The sequence below is a fragment of the Cavia porcellus genome, unplaced genomic scaffold (genome assembly GCF_034190915.1).
Source record: "Cavia porcellus strain 051 isolate PalLab524CR breed Dunkin Hartley unplaced genomic scaffold, mCavPor4.1 scaffold_15, whole genome shotgun sequence".
Lineage (NCBI taxonomy): Eukaryota > Metazoa > Chordata > Mammalia > Rodentia > Caviidae > Cavia > Cavia porcellus.
The window spans coordinates 63,470,382-63,497,357 of NW_026947498.1; positions in this window are offsets into that span (position 1 = coordinate 63,470,382).

The window sequence follows — 26,976 nt, forward strand, 5'->3', positions numbered from 1 at the left end:
GTTTCAATATGCTTATAATTATCACATGAGAATTTAACATGTGCATGTTGAGGTCCTCCACTGATTACTACCAGCTACCATACAATTGCTCTTTCCTTGTTCCCACCCTTTAGTTACTTTAAAATGTTTCCAAATAGTGCTCCTTTTTGGTTCTCAAGTCACTTAAGGACATGGCTCAGTCCAAAGCATTAACTCTACCTGAAGCTTCATTATTCCAAACTCATCATTGTCCTGGCTTTTCACAACTAGAAGAACACCTATTCTATGGTAGAGAGGCAGGACAAAGTGGAGTGGACCTCACTTCTACATCAGTATCTGAGATGGGGAAGTCTTCATTTCTTCAACAGTAAGGGGACATTTTCTCTCGTCAAGTCATCTATGGTCATCATTGATTTTGCTGTCACCACTACAACCAAGAATGTATTGATCCAGGATCAAAGTTGGTTTCATTGGCAAGTTTCTCCTATTTTTGTTACATTATAGCTCAGCTGTCATCTTTAAGGTGGTAAGCAAATCTAATACAAATGCATTTAAAATGTATCATTTCAGATCTTCAGAAGTAACATTCAGCCCAATTTGCTGGCCTATAGATCTAGTTTCTATTAGTCTATTACGAAGGGAAGGCCTCTGAGCACTTGTTTAAGTAGAACTTTGCTACCAACCTCTGCCTCCGTATTTTGATGAACTAAATAGAAGACCTGGCTAAGGACTGCTTCTTTTGAATTTTACAGGGAAATGCAAGATATAAGTGACCTACATGACATGAGAGAACTTTTTCAGATTGCAACAATGAATTCCAATCTTGAAGTTGCAAATTTCCCCCACTCTAAATTCTCCTAAATTATTAAAATGAGAGTCAAATTTGGTAGCCAAAGGAAAGAGGGTAACTGTCCTCAGAAAAGTAGAAGGTCAACTCAAGTCATTTAGGCAAACTACATATTTATTTTCAACAGGGGATTTTTCAGAAAACCATGCTTTTTGGATTTAAATTCTCTGGATAATTTCTGCAGTTCTCTCTGTTATGTGTACATCAAAGCATAACAACTTAGCCTGGGACAATTGAGAAATTAATAACCGAAGCAAGGGTTTAAGAAATCCATAGTAATGACACAAATGAGACCTATCAAATTAGAAAACCAAAATGAAAACACACTAAACACTTCAAAATTTAATTAGAAAAAGTTCCAAGTTCAGACCTCACTGAGGCCATTTCACACCAGCACTCTATATTGAAACCTGGAAAGGAGAGTCGTTATGTTGGAATGTGACCCTGGGGATCTGGGAAGATCTTCTCATCACCTCCTTACTCTGTCTGCCTCCTAAAACTCACCCCAAATAGTCTATAACAGGCTGGACCAAGGCAGGCACTCTTCAATTTAATCTTCACAAGGGAAAGCATTCCGTCTTTATTTTTCCCAATAATGATACTACAATTGACTTGAGACTTCTTGCCAGACACCATTTGAAAATATTTTTCAAATTATTACATGAACCATAAATTGGCTACAGATCTCTGTGAAGTATTTTCATTGACTTTTAAATCCAATGATATTTATCAGGAGAAAATCATTTTATTCTCCTGTAAGGTGTGTGGGTGGGGGAATGGGAATAAGGGGTATATATGTTTAGAATGAATCATCTTTCTTCTCTATAGCCTTTTTCATACAAATTGCATATCCTCCAGACACCATACTGTAGGACAACAGAAAGACCAAATTGCAAGAAACACGAGAGAAGGAATCATTTTCCAATCCTATGTGAAGTTTCTATCATGCTTCTCTGAAAGTTTTATATGATTTGCACTAGTATTTCATATCTTAGAATTTCATCCACTTTATTTGTGCATTTAGCTCTTAATTTATCTGTGTGATAACCAACATGACCACCAGTCATTTTATCAGCAATGAAGCTGAGCCAGCTGGGTTTTCAATGAGATTACACATACACTAAGCACAATGGCTAGACCAGTACACAAATCCTATGGGCTCACCTAGCATAATTCTGAGAGAAGCACTGGGCAATGTTGGAGGATATTTGTGGCAGACTGAGGATATTAAAAGACACAGTGTACCCTCATTCTATCCAAAGCCAGTTTTCTCGCTTATATAGTTAATTTCTGTTGACATATATATCACATGGAGTTTATAATATTGTTTTATGATGGTCACTCAGAGTTAACACAAGAAACTGCAGGAAATCTATTCATAGACACCAAAGACTAGAATATCTAGTCAAGGACTGAAATTCCACAGCAATGTCCTACATGAGTCCAGATGAAAACCCAGAGCTCATGATTGCCTCCCATGAGGCCAACTGGAGATCCAGAGCCCACAAGAAGGACTCATGCCAGTCTCTTTTATGGATCCATGCCAGGAAGGCCCAAAGGTCAGTGGTGGAAGCCAAAATATCCATGCCAGCAGGATGAAGGAGCTGTGCTAGTGGGATGAGGGTTCTATGCTGTAGCCAATAAGTCACACTCACAACAAAGACCAGGGCTGTCCTGAAAAATCACCACATTCATCCTCAGTGACAAGGAGGCCCCAAGCTCCTCTGATGACAAGCACAGTCAAGTACGTGCCAGTAAGCCAGCATGAGGAGTTCATCCTGGAGACCAAGCAGCACATGCCTTCCTCTCCGGAGCCGGAATGTAACGCTCCATGTGAGGAACAGAGCTCCTCAGGAGAACCAACAGCTCAAACAGCAACAAGTAGGAGAATCCATGATGCCTCAGCACCTCAACACACTTCAATTCCCAGCTTCTCCTTCTCAATGTCTCAATTTTTGGTGGGAACTTTCTTCAGATGAAACATCTAAGCTCAGCAGCATGATGATTTAATTCCAATGGCATTAAGTTGACCACCAGTTCTTAATCCATATATATATGTATATATATATATTTGTGCTGCTTTTGCTTTTTTTTTTTTTTTTTTCAAAACTGTTACGGAAAATTTCTGAATCCAATTCTATTGACAACTTCCTGTGTTTTTATATTATAACTAGTATATCTCCTGAAGCACACCTGCTGCAGCTTTGAAGACATCTGTAATTCAGATTCTCCTTTCTTGGCTAACTTTGACAGTCTCTTTTCTACTTTTACCATACATAATTTGAGCATTTCCCTCTATCTGTTGTTCATTCTCATGTTCTCTACTTATTAATATCCTTTAAAGGTTTACTTTGATAATGGACCTTCAGTATCCCATGAAAATGTGCACTACAGAGGCACCTGCTTATCTATGGTTTAATTTCCTTGACTTCAATTACAGGTGGTCAACCATCATTTTAAAATATTGAATAGAAATAAACAATTTCTAAATGAGTGATGTGATGAAAGCTTGCATTACTCCACTGTGACCTGCTAGAGATGTGTATCATCCCCTTGTGCAATGAATTCAAGCTGTGTATAAGACAATTAATCTCTTGTCTGCTAACTCACTTATCAGGTAGGCCAGCAATGTATCTCAATGCTTGTGCATAAACAACCTTTATTTTATTGAAGATCCAAAAGCACAAGAGTGATAATACTAGTATTTTATTATAGTATATTGTCATAACTCACCTATTTTATTATTAGAGAATGATCATCTCTAATCCAGACACTTGACATGTTTAGAATAGGACAAAAAGAAAACTGGCTTGAGGGCACCCCAAAAACAGAAGGGCCCTTGGCACACATGCCTTCACAGGTTTAAAGGTATAAAATTATAAAGCTTTCATTTGAGATGAGAATCCCAGGGACCTGGCACTGTACTCTCCGGAATAGGCGCATAGGGAATTTGTTCCTGGGTATTATGTTCACAGTGTTTAGGCATTCATATATCTGGAGTCCTCAGCAGCTATGAGACAACACAACCTGGCCACTGTTCAAGCTGGCAGCTCTTGATATCATCTGTGATGCTGATTTAACAGGCATGCATAATGAAAGAATTATGGGATCAGGAAGGTTTCCACCCAGATTTTAGAAGAAGTCCTTAAAGACCTGGTAGTGTGCCCCTGAGAATTCTGTGAGTGAAGCTGTGATAATAAAGCTGAAATTTCAGTGAATTCAGAAAGATTAAAAAAAGTAGAAACACAGAACAACTGAGGAAAGCAGCTAGAGTAAGTAGAATCAAAACAAGAGAGAGAAACTATGACAGCTACAATCACCTGAAATGTTGTAGGGGATGGCGTTCTCATTTCATTACCATAAATTTTCCTCATTACCATAAATTTTCCTAGAAGCTGGAGATGGATTTAAAGTTTGCTTCCTGGATTTTGGTCTTTCTTTGGTTCAGTTGGTTTATATCTTCTGTTCTTCCTTTTGCAATGGGAATGCTTGCCCTGTGCCACTTTATGTTGGCAGTGCTTAGCTCTTACATTTTTACTAGGTTTCACAGTTAAGATTTTGCCTTATGTATCAGAGGAGACTTTGCTCTTGAATATTTCAGCAATGCAAGAATGTTAGGACTTTGGCTACTCTTGGAAATGAACTAAATTTTCATAAAGAAGTATATGGAAGTTTTAGAAGCCAGAGGAGAAAAATGGTTCAGATAATTGTGTCCAAAGCCTCAAATGTTTGGAAGATAATTAGATTCTGAAAGTGATATAACTAGCTTGCTTTGGTGAAGTGGGGTGTGACTGGGGAAGTTGGGTCTCTGAGGGTGTGGTCTGAAGGTATCTCCCTGTTCAGCTCCTCACTTCCTTGTTGGCTTCCTGGGTGCCATGAGGAAACAGGTTTCCTTCAGTCCAGCCCTTCTCTAATGCCTCTTCTGCACTGGAGACAGACAAGCGATTGAAATCTCTAAACACTCTGAGCCAAAATTTAAGTTGTGGATGTCAGATACTGTGTCTCAATGATAAGAAAGTGAATGCGACACTATCCATATTGAGTGTTCCTTGGGTGCTGACCAAAAGCCAGGATGTGTGCTCCTACAACTGAGGAAACCAAAAGATGGTGCTGATGGAGCTGACAGTCTGCAAAAGACAAACACAGAGACCCTAGAGTTGATACAATATAGGACAACTTCCACCCTTCCCAGCACTTCTTCTTGCAAATTGATGGGTGTAAAATTAATAAGGTTCGGGCTTTTTGACATTACAAATTATTACAGAAAGACAAGCTCGAATGACAGGCAAACAATAGCACAAGAGTGAGTTTCCCTAAGTATTTATTTATTTACGAAGAGCATACACTATGTAGAATTAATGAGAATGTAGTCATTGTTCTTTTTTGAAGTGTGTAACCTGTCATAATAGGTTAAATAACTGTCAAGAGAGTTCATGTTTGTGATATTTTAAATAGAGGCTGAAATTGGTGTTCTCCTGAAGCAACTGAATGCTTCCAAACATTTTTTTTTTCTTTTCTACAAAAAGTTATATCTAGATGTTCAGAAAGAAGTCAATGTACACGTTGTGTGTGGACAGGATAGTGAAGTAGAGGTGTGAGAGGAGGAAGGTCAACTCATATTACATAAGCCCCAGTATTTGTGACAGTTCTTACGCACTTACAGCTCCCTGAAGGTGGATATCGTTTATTTTCTCTTGTTTCTTGCTATTGATCTAATTGTTTCTCAAGAATTCACTGTTTAACTAGTTTTGAAAACTTCATATTTATTTAGGTATCTAGCTTTCAGCATCTCCTTTCTTTGTCTAACCTTGTGTCCTTTAAATAGTATTCTCTGGATTACATATTTTCTCATCTCACTTTACTCTTTATTTTGTGGCCTCTCTGTCATATTTGCCCTCTTCTCTATTCATTTCTATGTTTATGAATCTTGGCAACTTGTTTCTCATTCTTATTGTAGCTCTAGCTCCTACTAAACCTGCCATTTTTTCTATGCTGCTTTTTGCTCTTAGACAAAACAAAACAAACAAAATAAAACCCTAACATATTCTGTGCATTCTTTTCTGCTCACATTATCTTGACTTTCCACATTTATCCTTCTCATTCCTGAAACTCCATTAACTTGTAACATTTAAAAAATCAAAAATACATGAAACTAAAGTTTCAAAGTCAAAGGGAAATAGAAAACTCAAACGGATACCCAGCAGGGATAGTATCCACTTCGCAGCAGGATTACTCCAGACTCGACATCAGCAAAGTTGAGCTGGACTGTGTGCCATTTATGTTAGGGAATGAGAACACTGAATGGGATGCTCAGAAAAGTAATCATCTTAGACACACTTTAGACACACCTTAGACTAACAAAGATCATGTGGAAGTTTCCACTCTATGAAAAAAAAAAAAAAATAAAGTAGACTTCAAGTTTGTCTTGTAAGAGCAGTAAGCAAGATTCAAATGAATAGGACAGTCATTCTGACCTTATCATTCTTATTCTATTCAGCTCATTTATTCACCCTTGTACATTAAAAGATTCCAGAATGTTCATTTGACTTTTAATAAAAGCTATCTAGGCAACCTTAAAAAGGTCACAATTTCAGTTGTGCTTTATACAAATACACACACTTGGCATGAGATCATGTCCCAAGAAGAACACAGGTACAGATAAGAGTATAAAGCTTCAAATCACTAGATGAGTGTGTACCTAGAATTGCATACCTTTCTATGTTTTCTATGGCCAAACCATATTCAAAAATTTTTCCAATTTTCTCAATATGTATACTGTCATGTACACATAGAAAGTATCTAGGGTGAAAAATGTAATTTTTTCCAATTTTCCCATAACCAAGCAATAGTCTCACATTTATTTCCTCATTCTCACTCTCTTTCTCACTTTATACCAACATTATTTAAAACAGATAGTGTTTATATTCTACTCTTCTCACCTTTTCCCTTTATTACATTTGGCACATTGTGTGTGTGTGTGTGTATGCGCATGGTTATAGTACACACCAACATTGTTACACATTTCAGCAAGCATGATAGTAAAGTGAAATGCTGTGATATGTACACAGAAAAAGGGGAAACTATTTGAATTTTTGGATTCCAATATACTGTGCTATCAATGAGCTGAGATAGTACAGAGAACCTATTGACAACTAGTGAAATGCAGGGTTCCCAACAATGCCACTCTTCGCTTTGCATTAGCCCCACTGCCCTTTAGGGAGAATCTGGTAAGAGCTAATCAAACAAACAGGTATCTGTGATGCCCCTAGGAGCTAAGAATGAAGCCTGGTTGACATACCTTCCTATACTAGTAGGCATGTATAGAATGGATAGATTTTTAATGTACAGATATTTACTTGAATAAAAAAAAAATACTGAAGACCAAACATTCTTGTTTCCCTTGATCTCTATACCAAGCTCCACAATCCAACTAACTGTGTCCCTCTACATGTATTTCCTACAAAGCAGAGAATGAACAAATTTGGAAAGGAATTCCATTATTATGTTTCCTTATAGTTGGGTGGTTGTTACATTACTTTGATTTTGATAAATTAAAAAAAATTACTGGTAAGAAACAATTAATTTCCAGTATCTCCAGTCCATTATTTCTTTTTGAGACAATGGGCAGTATTTCATTGGCTCTTAAACAGGATATGTATATCCCATCACAACTCTGAGCTACAACTCTGACACTAAGCACACTGCCAAAACTGTGACCAAGTTTAAAATGCACGGTATTAAATCATGCATCTTTTAAGAAAAGTCTAGGCCTATGAACCAAATCCACTTACAGACCTAGGCCTTCTCTCTGAAAAATTCCTCGTTCTCTCTCAGAATGAGAATGATTGCTTTTCCACAATGTACAAGAGCCATAGCCACTCACATCTAAGACAAAATGAAAACAATTTGGCTCTGTCGAATGTCACCGTGTGCTCTTGATTTCCACACATCTGTGCATTTCCCCTTATCCAAGACTTCATTTAAATGTGCTAGTTTCTGACAAAGATGTGGAAAAATCAGTAATCAAAGTTCCCTTATTCACCCTCTGCATGTTTTTTTTTAAGGCCAGGAACCTAAAGTTTGTTTACAAGGAGTCACCTTTACCTGAGAACTCCCATTCAGTTAAGATGCCTGTGTTTTCTCATAATGCAAAACTCCAAATGTTTCAGCATGGGAATTCTCATGTTCAAAGAACATTGCTTCTGTGTCACAGTAGTTAACCAGGAGCCAGCACACAGCTTCCACTGGGGAGAAAAATGAAGGTCCCCAAATTGGAAGAGGCCAGCTCAGCATGGGACTTTCCCCGAGTAGAAAGCCCAGACCTGAGGGAGTCCTTCGCCACTGACTTCTGGAGGATGAGGCCAAGGCATAGCTGACTATGGGTCTGAGAACCTTGGAGGGGTTTGGTTGCTCCCAGATCCCTTCCCAATTGACAAGCAGGCTGTAAACTGTATTCCACCCCATTCTTCCTTGTTTATCGCCCTCCAGCTGTGCACTGCTGCCTCCTGCTGCTGCCTTTCAGGGTAGCCGAGAGCCCACAGGCACTTGTGACCTTTCTGAAGCAGCCCCCCACCCCATCACAGGACTTGTGCCTCTTTTCTATTTTTCTATCTGTTGCTTCTTTTAGGACTCTCTTTCCTTCTTTCTTGATTTCTGGACTTTCTCACTGTCTGTTTCTCAAATTGCCTAGAACTTTTAATTTTCTTATCTTACAAACTGTTGGCTACTTCTCGTCTACCTTTCTTTACTTAAAAAAAAAAAAAAAGGCGCTGGGGATTTAGCTCAGCGGCATAAGCACCTGCCTTGCAAGCAGGCAGCCGTGAGTTCAATCCCTGGTACCGGAAAAAGACAAAAAAAAAAAAAAAAAAAAAAACAACTTTTTATCACCTTTATTTTATAGTTTATTTGTGTTTTTCCTTTTAAATTTTCTATCAAAAGGAGCTTAGGACTTGATCTTGTATACTGATGCTTTCAGAAAATGTGAAAGGATAAAAAACTAACTGAAAATCATCTCTCTTGCATTTCCCGTCTCCTCTCTACATGCTCCCGTCTATTTGATTCTCCTCTTCTTTATCTGCTTCATACTCTTCAGTATTATTTTCCTGACACTTATCTGCTGTTTGAGCTCTTTAAATGTCTTACAGCAGTCAGGCAATGAGTACTGACCTGTGATGCTTACCATGAGAAAGATTCTGCAAGTTCAGGGTTTTGAAAGAAAAAACAAAACTATAAGTTATGCTTTATATGCCCATTTGGGAAACTTAAGACCTATGAGAGCTTGGCAGAAACATCATCAGCACTAAAGCAGTGCTCAATCATTCTCACATAGAATATTTTTCCCCCTTCATGGGCTTCTTTAGAAAATGGGTACCAAGGCTGATGGAATGTGAGCGGGTATAGGAAAGCTTCAGGAAATGCTTCTCAGTCTCTGAAGGTCAATTGGCTTTATAAAACTTGTCAGATGATTGGGATAAGATTAGCTGTTTTGTGAAGCCATGTGCCACTGAATCATGAGCTTTGTGCAATACTCATTTGGTAAAGAAAAGGATATTTTTAAGGAAGGAAAAAAAAAACTATATTTGAGGCTTAATTGCATACCTTTGCCTTTATATTCTGTTTTGTTTCCTCCTATTGCTGGCAGGAGTAACTTTTACAAATCTAATACTTTATGTTAAAAAAATATGAACTGCAAGACATGAAATTTCTATGCTTTGAAGAATACCAGCAAAGTCAGATTCAGGTAATTGTTTGATATGAATGCAAAGGGCTACTTAAATACCTCACCTCGTTCGTTTCCCTACCATAAGTTCTTCCCATGCATGGCAGAAAAACCTCAGGTTGAGGAGGTCTGCATCATTATGAATGAGGTAAGTTTATCTGTGTAGTCACAGACTGTTGCCATAATCTGAAAACTAATGATTAGTTATCTTTTCCCCTCAGTTATTTTTTCTTTGAGAATAACTTCGGGTTACTTACTAAAACATGAAATTACACAGATTATTTTTGAATGCCCAAACACATGCCCAAATATCTTTGTCTAAACAGAGATTGAGGTCTTCTCCATTCAATGAAATTTATCTTGAAATGGGTTTGTGGTATAGAAATCACAAAGATCTAGCTTTTGTTAAAGTTGTTCTTGATTAAAGTCAGTATTTATGCTGGTAGTTAAATATGTAGCCAATTCTCCTGGAGCCATTAATAGAAGGGGAAAACCTTAAAAGAATCCACAATGAGTTCAAGGATAAGAAAGCAGAGAGACAAGTTCATCCGAGTAAGAACCCTGATGATCAGCGCCTCTTACTGACAGTCGGTCTGCTGACAGTGGTTTCCTGTTCTTTTTTCCTACTTTTTCTGTTTTCCTGTTTCTTCTCATGTGTTAGCAATGATTCTCATTTTGCTGCTAGGTGATGGGGAAAAAAATTGCCTGTTTCACGGATCAAAAGCAAAGCATTGCATCTGAACAACATTTGCTGAGCATCTTATTTCTTAACCCTCTCTGGTCTTATCCATCTTCCCAGTATTTTATCTTTGGAGTACTAAAGATAGTGGGAAAAGGCCTAAATCATTATTTGAATATCAATAAATGCAAGAGTATATAAGAAGGCCAGTTTCCACAGTCTCTGTGTCTCAGCAGCCTAAACAATCACCTCCATCTCAGTCTTCAAAGTGTGTGTACTAGTTTACTAATGTATTCACTGAGTTTGGATATCCATGGGCTTGTGGAATAGTGGCCCACTTAGGCTCTTTGCTTCTGCTCTCAGTCTTCTTCAAGTAGTACTGCTTTAACCAAGTAGTCAGAATGAGCCTATTAAAACATGAACCATTTATTTCTCTTCTGCTGGCCAACACAGTCCACTCAGAGTACAACCAAATGGACAGGCACAGGACCTAGGCCTCTGGCCTCTCTTACATCCTGTCCTTTTGGTCTGCCCTCACTTTGTCCCCTCCACCTCAGACACAGTGCTCTTTTCTATCTTTCTTTCTTATTTCTGCAAGACAACAGGTGAGCTCCCACCTAAGACTTTGTACTTGCCTTTCTCTCTTGTTCTATTCCTGCAGCTATTACAATGAGACCTGCCTGTCACCCTATTTGGCATTGGAATCACCTCAAGAGCAATACTCCCCAAGTTTCCTTTTCCTTTATTCATCTCTTTAGCACCTATTAGTATCTACCTTACTGTATATTTTCCTGATTTATTTCTTTCTTGTTCCTAATTACACTATGAATTCCATGACAGCAAGGATTTGCTTTCTTATTTCATTACTCTAAGTAGAACTATGCTTGCACAAAGTAAACTCTAAATTAACATAAGATTAATGAACAAAATGAAGGTGGGGATTTGATACCCAATAAGATGACACAATTACTGCCCACAAGTTATCACAGTGTATTAGGAGAAATCTTTCAGAGACATAAGAAATTATCTCAAACTTTCATAACTGTATGTCAATACAAAATACTGAAACAGAGGTCACTAGGAGAACAGTAGTAGAGATTTAATGTCCATGAAAGATCTTCCTGAAGAGGAGACATAAAAAACGAGATGAAGTTGGACACAATGTGGTGTTGAGGGGGTGAATGGGCAATGGGAGTGAACACTTTTGCATAGAGTAAAAAGTAGGAAAAAAAGCCACTGGTCTCATGAGACCAGAAAAGTCCTCAGTGGGTTGGGCTTAGTGGCATAAGCACGTCCCTGGAAAGCACAAGGTCATGAACTCAATCTCTGGTACAAAAAACAGACAAACAAATAAACAGAACAAAACAAATACCACATTAGTGTGTTGGAAAAATTTAAAAGAATTGTGAGATTGGCCCTATGGGATTTGTAGAGCAATCAGGTCACTGTTTATACATATGAGGCTACTCAAAGATGCCAGACACTGTTCTACTCCTAGATTGGCTCATTACATTTTATAATAACCCTAGGCAGTGGATAGCATCACATGACTCATTTAGTAGGATGGAATAGAGCACATAGCTAGTAAGTAGTAGGGTTTGAGCTCCAGAAATCATGATCTGAACCCACTCATGCTTCTTTTATATATAGCAGCATTTTGTAGTTAAAATATGGGTTGAGGATACAAAAACAGCGTTTTTAACATAACTACATACACATACAATATTTAAAGATCAGGCAATAGCATAACCTAAATAATAAGCCATGGAGTTCTTTCACCTGTGAAAAATGAAGATGGATGAGCATTGTCTTATCTTGAGTATGCAGAAAAGAAGATCAGCTACATAATTCCTACAAGGTTATAGAAAAAAAAAACAAGTGCAGTGCAGGACTAAAGCCTCTCTTGCCACAGATTCCCCAAGTTATTTGTCTCAGATCAATCAATCATGCCCCGCACCCTCAGGAGCCAGCACCTGCGTGTTCTATAGACAGGTGGCTGTATGCACACAGGCACACACTGATCTCATTCTCAGCCACCTCCTTGCAACAACCATGAACACCATCCAAAAGGAGTTCTTTGTGCCTCTGAGAATCCTCAAAGAAGCTTTGAAAGACTTGAAGAGAAATGATCTTAACAAAAGAACAAAAAAAGAAACTTGAAAGTGAACAGAAGTTCTGAAGTGTGTGGGGGTGGAAAAAGCTTCCTCTGAGAGGCAGTGAAGAAGCGGCTGTCTCAGAGTGACCAGAATAGCTTAGAGACTTGGTGGTTCTGCTCTGCAGGGAGGCTGTGGCTTTTGGCCGCAGGAAGAATGCATCTTACTCTGCTCCTCAACAGATCTGCTTTCTGGACTTCCCTGGCCTCCCAGCTGTGCATGAAGGACTAGACCCAGACACTAGGGGCTGCCATGTCATATACTCTCCTGCTCTTACAAAACTATAGAAGTGGTTTACTGGGTCTCCAGGCTGAGCATTGTGAGAGACACAATAGCTATAACTTTCATTGTGCAGAAAGCTTTGTCAAGCTACATGAAAGCAATGGTCTCTGTTATTTCTGTGACATCCTGGGCAATTGTAGCCCCAGAAATTGGCAACTATCCAGCACCTGAGCGTTCTAGCGTGAATCCTGTTGTTGATAACAGAACTTGACCTATGTCACAGGCATCTGTCCCCCCACCCCATGACCATAACAAACAAAAAATGACACAGGCACAAAAGGTCAAGTCTGCTCAATTAAAAGGAGTAAATGACCCAGCAGCACAGTTGGGGGATGTGGACACAGAGAGCAGATAGAAGTCACCATGGTGTTGAAGTTTATTTTTTTTGAACAGCTGAGAACTGTCTTCTGATCTACATAACCCCTGAAACAGGGGACCGATTCTGCCTGAGTCTCATAGGGTTGAGTTTGATAACATGTCAATTTCATTCCTACAGGAAGTATACAAGTTTTTCCCCCATATGAGGGGGGAGAAATGGGTAAGTGATTGGCTGATTATTCAAATGTGGTTATTTCCTGGAGTAGCTCTGTGAGTGAAGTCTGCTTCCTCTTCTCTTCCTTAGTTTTGATATCTGTAAAGTGCACAAAGTACTAATTTCTCTATTTATTTTCCTTCCTGAAGTTTTTAGGGAAAAGCATACTAATGTCCAGTGCACATTTGTAAAGTCAGGTTAGAAAAGTTTACAAGGGGCTGGGGATTTAGCTCAGCGGCATAAGCGCCTGCCTTGCAGGCAGTCGTGAGTTCGATCCCTGGTACCGATAAAAAGGAAAAAGACAAAAAAAAAAAAAAAAAAAAAAAAAAAAGGTTTACAAAAAAAAAACAAGCATAAGAACAGTGTCACCAGAACTTTAAAGAAATTCATGGCTGTGGATTATTTGGTAAGAATTCATTTTAGGCAATTATGGGTCAAGAGGAGAATCATGAAGACAACTCAACCCTCCTGTGAGCTAGCAGCATCCATGCAGCCAGGAGGAGACTCTTGCTGACTAAGGGTCAATCTTCCCTCCCATGGGCCAGCAGCAGTCATGGATCAGGAAGAAAATCAAAAAGACAACCCACCTCACCTGTGAGCCACCAGGTACACAGGCTGGGAGATAAGAGCCCCATAACTGCACCCCCTAGATAGACAACTGACTGATTTGGAGGAACACAGGTTGGGATGATAACAACTGAGGTACAAAAACAACTCAGTGCTTGTATTAAGTTGATTGACTTTGCATTCCTAAATTTGGTAGTCTGAGTACCTGTTCAGAGGATTACAATATGCAGTATGGTAACTATGGTGATTTTGTTCTGTCTTGTTTTTTGAAATCTAATACTGTTCTCACTATTTTGTTTAGTACCATTTGTTTTATTCCCTTCAAAATAAAAACAATGAACTCATTTTATCTCCACCAGAGGTAAAATGAATAATTAATTCTGTTTTCCAATATTGAAAAAAAAATCTGTTCCAGTTAGAAAAACTCCAAACTACTATGTAACTAACAATTTCTTCTTACCCTTTACTCTGGAGTCTGCACACAAGGGCTGCCACAGACCCTTGGATTCTAGCAGGCAAAGTCTTTGACAACATCTTCTTCCCTTAGGGACAGGAAAGGAGTTGATTCTTGTGGTTTTTATAATGAAAATATTTTAGTTTGCAGAACTAAGAGGCACAAGGATGTCAGACACAAGAGTTGCCAGCCAGTCATTTGTCTTTCATAAAAGATCACTAGAGGGAGATCAGGAAAGGTAAAATCATTAAGCACAGGCACAGAAAGGTATGAAGGTGCTGGGAATGACTTCTAAAATTAATTTCCCTACCAGAGCCTGGGTGAACCACAATGAATATGCAGAGATTTGGATGTGGCATGGCCTCCTCTGCTTCTAGAGTATTCTTTTCTTTTCTTTCTTTTTTTTTTTTTTTTTTTTTTTGCTTTTTATCGCTACCGGGAATCGAACTCAGGACTGCCTGCTTGCAAACCAAATAAAATAAGTAAGGAGAGACATGTTGAGACTCCATATTGTTCCAAAGGAAAACCCTCATTTATGTTCTTCCGTCCTTTGGCATGAGCTGCTGAGGTCTCTAAACAAAAAAGAAAGCTCCTGTTTTCTGCTCTAGTAGATAAAAAGCCTTTTAGCTTACTAGTAAAGCATCTGTCTACCTTGTTATACATATGGCATCTAATTAGGATGCAAGATGCTAAATATTGGGAGGAGAAGCTAAGAAAAATAATAAAGATAATATTTGTAGAGTAAATTAAAGGAGAAAAAAATTATACAAGCAATGAGAGTATACAAATTAAAAATGGAGAGATAACAAAAAGATCATGCTAGGAAGAGAAACAAGAAAAAAAATAAAAGGAAAAAAATTATGAAAGTGAAAAGAAGTTGGATGAAGAGGAAGACACAGAAGGATAGCCTGGCAGCCGACAAAGTGTAGCTAGGGAGAAGGAAACAAGTTCTGATTGATTGTGAAATCTGAGGAGCTCTGGAGCTGTGACCATCTCCTCAGTGGACTGAGCTACGCTCAGGGTTTATGATTCTGGCAAAGACATTTGAGTGAATCATGATTCCTCACTTGATCACTCCCTATCAGCAGTCTTTGTGTGACTCACTGCCACCCAGAACCTCTCACAGCAGAGCCCGTTCTGTCTTTGAGAACTTCCCTGACATTAATCATTTTTTATAGTTTATTAAAACCTGGACAGCTCCTTCAGAAATTCACTCCACAGGAGAGAAATGCCCTTGATGCCAATAGCTCTCTGTGATATCTTAGGGTAGAGTAACAGAGAAAGAATGAGGAAGCGGCTGAATACTGTTTCCATTTCTTAACAAAACTAAGTTACAGGTGTGTTAGGGATTACACAGAAGTTGGCAAGTCTACTTGATGTCAAGTTGTTCATTCATATGTGGCTTTTAACTAGCTCATTATTGACTCTGCAACATCCATTTGCAGTCCAGATGGAGCTTTGTGAATGGTGCAACATTTGGAATTCTGAGTGAGCTTCAGAAGTCTCTAGGTGGCATAGACTTGACACAAATCCAGATACAGGTGTGGGAAATGAGGCTCCTTCTCAGAACAGAGGCCCTGCTTTCCCTTCCCACAAAATGTATCCAGGTTGAGTAGGAGTTTGCTACAGCCAAGGGGAGCAGATTATTCACCAATATCAATTATCTGCACTAACACTCTTCTTCATTGTTGAGGGTAATTGAGAGTTGAAAGTACTTATGAGGACAGGGCTACAGAGCTGAAACCATTTTACAGGTGTAGTATAGAAATAAGAGGGTACAAAAGGTACTTGACTAGACAATGCTTTTTAAAAATGTATTTCATATAACTCAAGGAAGATTGTTATAGGTCCTGAGGAAGGTGGGTATTTCAGCAGAGCTATTAGAAATAGTATAAGGTTTTAGGAGATTTTTGTAAAGTTATTAACTTTTCATATTTTAAGTTAGGATAAGGGTATTAGCTCAAAATCTAATTCTTTTGTCTCTCTTTTCTAATGCATTCTGGTTTTCTTCCTACCTTGGTGTTTTTGCTCCCAAGAGCAATTTAACATCCCAGCGGAAAGTGGCCGACCTACATGTGGTTCTCCAAAGACTATATATATATATATATATATATATATATATATTCTGGGTACTTTGTGATGACCCAGATATACTGTAATATGAAATAGAGATATAACGGTGGGTTCCATATGTCAATTTAAAAGCTTTCTAACTTAATACCTACTTGTAGTAGCATCACTAAGTTCTTGACTGTTTCTTCACAATGAGTAATGACCATGGGCACATGTGTTTAGTTTTAATTCTCAAAGTAGGAGGTCAAAAACTTTCATTGCTGCCGTTAGAATTTTGAAATACATACAAATGGTATTTGCTTTCAAAATCATTGAAATCTTTGAGTTTATAACTTCTTGAAATCCTGGTTCTTTTGGTGATAAAAATAAATCTAAATAAGCATGAATGTAGCAAAATTATTGGCAACAGTGGTGAAATAAGTCACTTACATTTCCCCTCAGAACCTTTAAACCAGCTTTGGGACTTCTACCCTGCAAGTAGTTGGCTCCTTCTCATCTTTTGTATCCAAGTTTGAAGGTAGCTTGTCATGGAAGCCTTCTCTGACTCTCTTGACTACAGGATACTCTTTTCTACCTCTGCATTGTCAGGGATTTTAAACAGTGATTACTATTATTTCTAATTGTTTTAAGCATTTCTTGGTTTAAAATAGATCTATCTCTATGCCTAGACTGTGAACTCTTTAATCAGGATAATGCTTCTGATGATCATTTTTTTTTTTTCATTCTTAGTGCTGTGAGGTTATCAGTGTACTGAGCTTGACCCCAGTAAATATATAGCTAGCATTAATTTAAATTAAGCCACCAGTGAATGAGGCGCAGGTTATCAAAGTGATGTACATCTCAGCCTTCCCCACAGTATTACTCTGAATCCCATCAATAACTAGATTTTACTGGGTGCTTATTAGATGAAAGGAAACACTCTTAGTTGTCGTAAACACTTGAAGTTTTTTTTTTTTTCCTTTTGTACTACTGATAATATCTAAGGCTGTGAATGATTAGTGTTTTCTAAGCATCTTGCTCTGCATGCATTCTTTATTTAATATTAACAACAAGTCTATAAGAAAAGACCTTTATTGTCTCATTTTACATGTAAGGACACAGAGTTGTGAGGTTAATGAATTTGCCCATATTAGTTATTAATAAAAGATTGACTGGAATTTGAAAGCTATCTGATGTTAAAACCCATTCTGTTATCTACTGTTACCTATGGCAAATTAAAAATTCAGTATCATAACTGCTTATTTGAATATACCATACATATTTAGCTTGCTGCACAACGTAAATTATCATTAGACAATAGGGTATCGAGGTTAGCTTTTATCTCTTTGTATGTGTTCCTTTCACATACTCATTAATTTATTCATATATAATTTTCATAGAACATGATATAGTAGTCTGCTCTATAAATGCTCATCCATAAATGACTTGGAGGGAGACTCCCAAACAACATGTGATATATTGCATATTAACAATAAGTATACTGTGACAGAGGTTGGATAAAAAAGATGTAGCTGACTGATACCTTCTTCACATTTCCAAAAATATTCAGTCCAGATTTTTTCCAGAAATAGTAACAGCTCTCAAAACAACAGCAACAACAAAAAAATCATGCTCAACATTCTTTTTGATATTTGGCAAAATTAATTGAATGCTAACATATTCACAGGTCATGAGAGAAACATCAAAAGAACATTTTGCTTGGGCACTTGCTTTTCATTTACTTTGCTTATCAAGAGCCTTAGACCTGAAAATATTATTTTTAATAACTCTATTGGATCTGTTAGCACATGACATCCAATTACTTCTGTTGAACTATTTAAAAGTTTTGCCAAGTTAAATTACATTTTCCCATCTGGAATATAGAAATTGAAATATTTACCAGCTATTAAGCTCTCAGAAGTTTAATGAAAGTTCTCATGTCCGAGATTTCTTTGTGTGGTGTCTCACACACAGCATGTAATAGACTGTACACACTGAGGTAGAGAAAGTGTTTGCTGAGTAGAATTTCTATAAGGGAAGATTCATGTCATAGTAGGTTCTCCACCACGACCCTATTTCAAGACCAAAAACATTTACCCTGTCTAACCAATCAAAAGGTTGGGGATGAGTTTATTTTTCATCTATATCAATTTTAGGAGGTGTTTGTGTCATTTGGGTTTTCAATGAAAGCAAGGTGAAGACTTGACAAATTGTATATGGTGAATCAAATCAAAAAGTTCCTTACAAATAAAGTGGTCAGCAAATTCCCTTTTGCATAGCAATGTTATTTTCGCCTGTTACCTAATTGTACTTTGAATATTACAGAAGTGGAGTTTGAAGAAACTCAGCTTTCCTAGTGTTCGAATTAACTGCTGATCAGACATTGTAATAATTGCTTCTATATTGAAAGTGGTATTGAAAAATTGTCACCAAAAATAAAACACATTTTTGTAAAAAGACAAAATCTACTATTTTAAAAACTAATCTTAACACTAACATGTGTGTACAATGTTAAATTATTACAGAACAGTCCTTAACTATAATATTACTACAGATTGTTCTCAATTTTAACAGACATGATTCAATGGATTACCTAAAGGACAGGATAATATGGCAATAAACTAACTGTGAAATAATAATTCACAGCATGAGCTGGACAATACAAAGGAATGACTTAAACTTTTTCTATGAAGTTGTTTTTAAACAATAATATTTTCAAAATGTAGTAGATTTCTGACCCATATTTTTTAAGTAAAAAATCCAAGGTTATTTTCATTTGGGAGGTATTTCAATAAACTGGAAGTTAAGATCTTTTCAAAAGTAAGAGGGACCATGTCTCAGAACTCTCAGCATAGGATAAGTAAATAAAAAATAAGATCACAAGCAGGATACAGTGAGCTACTGAGCATTAAAGTACATCTACTTACACTAAAAAGTGCTACCTAGATTGCTTGTTTTTAACTTGTTTCTTACCTAATGGTTCTGCTTACTTAGATTTGCAATACTAAATTATATATCTTATACTTCAGTGATCAGATCATTTTTACTATTAAAATATTTTTATGTCTATTGATCAGAAGTAGAAGTTATAGGAAAGAAAGTGCTTTCCTAGAGATAAGTAATATAGTAATTGCTAAAAACAGCAACCTGGCAAGTGCTTTCCTTTGCTGCTAACCCAGGGCATAGCTGAGGATAAATATTATATGTTGATTTGTTTAAAATTTAGAAGTCCCTGTTCTGGCCCAGGCTTGGTGTTCCCATCTGTGGATTTCATTATAGTAATACTTACTTTAATCAACACACGCACGGGCACACACACACACACACACACACACACACACACAGAAAGTTAGCTCTGGAAGTACAGCTAGAATGAATTATTTGGGGACACACATATTTCTAACTTCAGAAACTCTATCTTTCTTTTGAAGTGCCCAAAGCGAATGGTATATTGATTTTTGCAGCATACCCTGCACTTTTCACTGATTGGTATCAGAGTTGTGAAGGCATCCGTTAAGTGAGCTCAAAATTCTCTCCTATGTGTAAACAAAATCCACAGTTTTTAATCAAATTTAATGTTCTCTGGCCCATACGTGCCTTGTGAAAGTCAGAGTGGTCTATGGCAATAGAACTGACTGCATATATTTCAAAACCCCTGGCCTCTCGGCACTCCTGAGAGCAAGTTGTCAGAGGCATTGTCTCTACGATCTTTAAGTCACCTCTGAGGAGGCAGCAGGGGCATGAGGATGAAATTTGCATTTCAGAGCTGGAGCCAACCTCAGGTTACAGAGATATGATGAATTAAAATACAGCTACATCTGAAGGACAAGGAGAGCAGCACGCGGGAGTGCATTGCTTACAGGATCTTTTTACCTTGCTCTTTTGCAAGGATTCCAGATCTTCACATCTCAAGGTCCCATTTCAGAAAGTCCCCAGCAAGGAGGCAAAAGGCGACTAGAATACTGATAAGTTATCCTTGTACAAAAATGAGCTGTACCCTTCCTCAAATCAAGAACCTTTAAAGATGCTAAAGGAAAATTGCTCGTGTTTGCTTCTTGAAATCAGGCACATTAAGGCAACATGTCACCAAAAAACTTAATACTATGAGGAAAATATTGCAAACAGATTCTTTAATTCATTTATTAAACAATAAGATAGTATTTTAAGATGCATTCAAGGAATTGACCTAAGAAGTTTTACTACCAAAAATGTTGATTATAATAGATACAAAAAGGGTCATATAGTGTCAACAGCCTTATCCAGGAAAGTCCAGTGAAGAATATATTAATTATTCACATGAAGAAAAGGAATTTTGGAGTCAGCCCAAGAATGACATGGATATGCAGGATCATCAAGGGAAAGATGCACTTTACCTATTAACTTTTAATAAAACTCAAAGCAGGGCACACAAAATCACATTGACAAGAGCTTTCTTACACAGAAAACTTGGACATTAATGTAACATTAATGTAACAATTCAAAATATCATGTGAAGCAGACTACTAATACACAATTTTATTATGATGTTTCCTATTGTTTATCCAAAATAGTAAGGTACTCAAAATAAAGTTTTTCATAGATCACTAAACTGACCCTATGTCCTAAGGGTTACACGAGAGGCATGCTATGTTACGCTATGTCTATCTCATTGTACAGTATCATTTCATTTCATATTTAGATTCATTCTCAACTAACACACTTTTATTACAGGTACTTCCATACATGCCTGCCTGTCTCTCTAATTTTTAGGTCTTTTGTCCTTTACAAATACCCACTTCCCCAAATTGACATATAGACAGATAGTTTCTGATTTATTTTTTAATTTTATGATGGTATGAATACATTGATTGTTCTATTGAAATTCCACTTCAAATTTTGAAGTTTGGTCTTTTCCAGTCTGACTGTTATGTCCTTGGGAGCTGCAACTCCTAGTCATGCCCTAGTGAGCATAAATGGTGCTGTGCAAAGTATTGTGTTACTAAGCTGTGTAGTTTAATAAGTTATATGTATAAAATGAATATTATGATATTTTTAACTTATGATGAGTTTGTTGGGCCGAGTGGAGGAATATGTACACATGTCTACTACAGCGTATGCACAAAATAAATATTTTTTTTTTGTTGTTGTTGTTATGGGATCTCATTATTTTGTTCAGACTAGTCTTGAACTCCTGGATTTAAAATATCCACCCACCTAGCCTCTAAGTAGCTGGGGCTTTTGGTGCAAACCCTTGAGCCTGGTTTCTGTTGTAGCTTGGCATAATTAGTGCCATCTTGTGCCTTATATTTGACTTGTGCCCTATATTTGACCCTGAAGTGTGACTCTGAAACAGGGATCTACACAGGTTGTTGCTGAGCTCAGCTAATAAATCCCCAAAATTGTCAATTTGGCTGCTTGGATTCCGATATTGAATACAAACCCACTTTAGTTTCCATAATATTTGTATACCTGAACTCTGTACTTTAAAACATAACATAGTAATATTTTTATAAAATGAGCTTCATAAGAGTGAAAATATTGTGAGTTCCTTTACTTGACCAGACCTCTCAGCACCAAACCTGAGCTATGGACAGCAATGATAGATGTCAAATGTGTTGATGAAAATCTCAGCTCAAGAAACCAATTATTCAATGTTTCTGGCTGCCTGATCAAACTCTGTAAGCCTGACCCTGAGCTCTCTTTACTTCTCCCTTGGAGGAATATAAAGCACTTTGTTCCAGTTTTTCTAGAATGATTTTTATTTTTTAAATGGAGATGTTGAAATTCATTCTTTAAGACACAATGACGGGCAGAAATCGCCAAGGAGAGCAGGATGACTGAAGTCAGCACCAGGGACTCCCTCCAAACTTTACCTCCTCTCTTCTCAAGCCCACTTCCATCAGGGACCTCAGTTTCCAGGGCCAAAAGGAGCGAGGGTAAGGACTCTCCATCAAGGTGCAAATGATTCACAATGAGTGGAAATAAAGTGATGATTTCTTAATGTAAAATATGTAGTATGACCATTGTAATTAATATCAGAACATGCTAAAATATAGTTGTAATTAGTCATATTGTTCTTAGAATAAAGAAAATATTAGGATACAATTTTGATCCTTTATAACCTAATGCTATACCTTTGTCACTGGGGCAGTATTGCTTATGAATTAGACCAGGTTTGTTTGTTCAGGCTTCACCTAATCCTGTATAAGGATTTCTGCTTTTTGATAAACATAAGCAGCTGAGTATTGTTTAAAGAGAGGAGTCTGCTGCTCCACCAGATCAGCAGCAGAATCTCCCTCATTTGCAGGCCAGGTAGCATTCATAAATTAAGCACAAAAATTCCATTCTTCCTTTTTAAAATAAAGAAACCAGACATAATAGGGGGTATAGCTCTGTGTTCGCAGCACACTGGGAGGCCACACCGGGAAGGTGGCAAATTTCAGCCCCTCTTGGCCAAGTTAGCAAATTAGCAAGACCCTGATTCAAAATAAAGAAGGGCTAGAAATGTAGCTCAGAATTCTGGATTCAAAGGTATCACTGAAGGGGAAAAAAGGGAAAAAAGATAAGGAAGGAACCATATCTCATAGGTTTTAATTTTTATCTCTGCCTGTTATAGCCTTGGACTCAAGGTTGAAAACATGCAGTCTAATTTCTCTTGTGTTTCAATTTTCTGACTCTGCTTACATGATAATGCCTGATATGAGGGCTCTCCACTCCCATCTGGAATCTGGGATGAAAGTAATCTGACTATACTACAAAAAGCCCAAGCTTTGCTTGGCTTCCTGGCCTATTTATGTCACCAGTTTCCTGTGGTGAGGCCTGTTGATGCCACTGAGGACAAGTAATAGGCCCTGGGGAGGGGCGTATCTTCCTGTCCATTGCAGGCTGCCTCCTGGGGCAACTTAGAGATAAGCATGGGAGACTCACAGGGAGCCTTGTGCTTTTGGGCAAGTTTTTCAGTGAAAAGTATAGCGCATCCTTTTTCTACTATTTCCATGAAGCTGTTCAACTAACAACGACTGGAGGAAGATAAATTTGTATTCTTCTCCATGTGCTTTGTATTCTTTGATGAATGGATGGATGGTGTCACAGTGTTTTATAAAAGCATCACAGAGAGAGTAGGGAAAAATTGAGTCTAAATTTTAGAGTACAGGGTTTGTAGGCTGGCTTTTAAAGATGTTCTTACAAAGACCTTCTAGTATGCTCTTGTATAGTATTTAGATGAGAAAGGTTTTCCTCAGAATGACATCAAAATCAGAGAATACAGTCAGCAAAAATGGGAAAGAATAATAAAATTGGAAACATGAATATTTAACTTTCCATAATATTAAAAAAACAAGTGAATGAACAGATCATTTATTTAACAATGTATTAAAGCAAATTAATAATTAAGATATAAATTAAGATGACTGGTTTTCCCAGTAAGGACATAAAAATAAAAGTAAGTAGTTTCCCTTATATTGGTGAAGGTAGTGCCAGGATTGCAAATTCATACAAACTTTCTGGGGGAAGATGTGTAATACTTATCAAAAGTTTGAAATGTAATGTGTGCACTGTCGTACATTAAATGACAATGTATTAGTAAAACCTAGTGTGTAGTAGGTGCCCAAACAATACTAGCTTCCTTCTTTTTGCCCCTTGAGACCTCATTAAAAGATATCAACATCCAGCACAGCATTTAAACTGCTTCTTGGGCCAAAGGATACAGAGCTTTGTCAGGGACTAAGGGAAAATCTGCAATATCATGGAATGGACGCTGTGAGCTGGACAAAGATATGCTTTTCCTTCTGCCCATCCAGCTCCTGCCACAGCACTTTCTAGGTGTCTCTAGTTCTCTTTCCTATTTCCCTTTATCTTTTTCTGCAATGTCACTGGATGTTCACAGATAGATGGACCCAGGACTGCTGTGAAGTAGAGAGCGAAGATCTGCTGGCTAGAGCTTGGGATCAGCAGGCCAAGAGTTTTGCAAGATTGATGTATGTCTTCAAGGTTCAGGATAACTCCAAGAAATATTCACTCAGTTACAGTCTCTTTTTCTCTGCCTCTCTCCTTTCCTTGTCTCATTTCTGGGAGCATACTCATTTGTCCTAACTCTTCCTTCTCCTTCTATTTTTTCTTTTATTTTTTTTCTCTTCCTCTTCTTCCTGCTCCTCTTCCTCTTCCTCCTCCTCCTCTTCTTTCCTCATATTTTCCTTCAATATGGAAATAAGGTTTTTTTTGGGGGTGGAAGATGTATAAACAGATTGTTCTATAGTTAGAAGACACCATCTTCCCAAATTCTGCTGGTAAACATTTCCTACACAATCTTTTATCTCATAATCCTCTCTATATTTAGAAAACTTATTTCCCACAGGCCTCACTAATCAAAGTAATATGGAAGTTAGCATTAGACTACACACGGTCCCATTAACAAATCACTAACCAGGGGACAGATACAGGTTAAAAGCATCTCTACTAGAAATCTAATGAGCTACCAGTCATGTACAGCGTCTGCCTAATATTGTGTGTTACCTTCTGTGCAAATGATACCCCACACTTGGAATCACTCTGAGCTAATGAGGTTCCAAAATAAAGTTAAGATATACTAATTGTTTTATTAAGGGAATTCATCATTTAAGAATATAAACTAAGTATATCAGCTCCTAAATGAGAAATGTATTGATACAAAAGGATGTGAGACAAGGTTGGGATTGAAAGATTTCAAAGTATATAATACGTAGAGAAAATAAGAAAGAAAAAGTAGGTGTAATTGGAGAGAATTAGATATTATAGAGGAAAGACAAAGAGATAAACATGACTTAGATCGTTATCCTGCATTGAGGAACTTTTATGAGTATGGATCTAATGATGTCTTTCTTAGTCCATGCTGGATGACTTTCAAGAGTAATTTCTAGGGCAGGTGTGGAGCTCCACGGCTGTAGTCCCAGCTACTCAGGAGGCTGAGGTTGGAGACTCACTTAACTCAACAAGTTTAGGATAGGCCAGGCAACATAGTGAGATCCATGTCTCTGGTAATCAGAGGAGGTATGTTAGAAGTTTCAGGTGTCTGTGTGAGCTGACTTACCCTGCTTGACATTCAGATTGAGTGATCAGTAGGATTTTATACTTACTCTGATTCATCCTGTAAATACTTTAGAGACTTTCTATCTGACCACTTCCTTAGTCCATTTTTGTCTCAAGAACATAGAAATTTAAAAAAAACATCATTTAGAGTGGGTTTCCTGTCACTTTTGGTTGTATTTGCCAAACCAATCCTGAGGAACTTTTTAAAGCAATAAGATCCTGGTGTCTCAGTTCTGCATAACACTGCTGACCAATTAAATACCACAGCATAACAGCTAAGCTTCCTCCTTGTAACTTCTGAGACCACATAGTACATACATCTTCCTCCCAAATAATATGAACACCTAAAAAAGTAGCTTGCATAATACATCTTGAAGTGTTTCTAAAATAGGATAACAATTCAAAGTATAAATAAATTTGCTGGGCTTCTTATATGTATACCTCTGATTGATTGTCACTCTCTCCTCTGAAGATGAATTGTTATTTGTCTTGCCCCACAGGGGCTGTTGTTCTTGGATGGGAGCTGTGTTTAAATTTGTGCCTGCCACTGCTGACAACCAATACCAAATCAATTGCTCTTCCCAGGTTAGTATCTTTTCAGAGCGATCGAGTGAGACAGAGAGAGAGAGACAGACAGACAGACAGAGACAGATAGAGAGACAAATATTTCCTTCATCATCTAATCAATCATTAGAAGTAGCTTTCAGCACCTCTCAGCTTTTATCAGTAAAGCAACGTTTCTGCTGCCTGTATAGCTCTCTGATATCACCCATTGCAAAGGTGGCCCATATCGTGGCTCATCAAGCCCACACAAGCATCCCAGACCTCTAACTTATTTTTTATTGTGGGACTGTGAAGAATGGAAAAAAAAAAAAAAAAAAGTGAATCTTTACCCAGCAATACTTGCTTTGCATGACTATGATTTATGGGTCCTTCTTCATATTTGCATACAATTACCAAGAATGCAGGATTCTCTGTTATTTTGTTTCTTTATCCATAAGTTAATTTTAGTGCTGTTATGCTGTATTTGTAGGAGATTCATATATCCTCATTCATTTGTTTAGCAAATAGCTCTGCTCAAAACCTAAAGAGGCTATCTTTATGATCAAAGAGTTTTTACAAAAGAGGAGAACATATTAGATGAAAGTACATGTGGTACACAGTACTCAGAAATTTGGAGAAAAAGGACAAAATATGACATTTGAATCAAGAGACAATGTAGGAAATGCAACTTTCAAGGAATGGCTGTCATTATAGGTACTATTTTTTTTTTTTTTTCCTGTATAAGACACAGGTCAAGAACTTTCATGAACCACAGTGTAAAGCCACATTTTCCATAGTGTACTCTACAGACACCCTACAAAGTATTTCATTGCAAAGGACTCCACAGCTACTAAATTTAGAAAGTGGCATATAAGCCACCTTCTTCCTTGTAAGCCACAGGACCTAATAATGTGTTAAAGACTGAAAGTTTTGCAAATTAAACAAAATCAGACCATATACATTCAACCAGAGAATATTCCCTTTTGTTTAATATTTTGTTTCTATAGTGAATATATATCTAGTACTTTTAGGAATATATATATATATATTTTTTTTTTTTTATTTACTAGTTTAACTGACTTCCATTTCTAGATACCACTATGGTAGTAACTCTGTGTGTTCTAGGC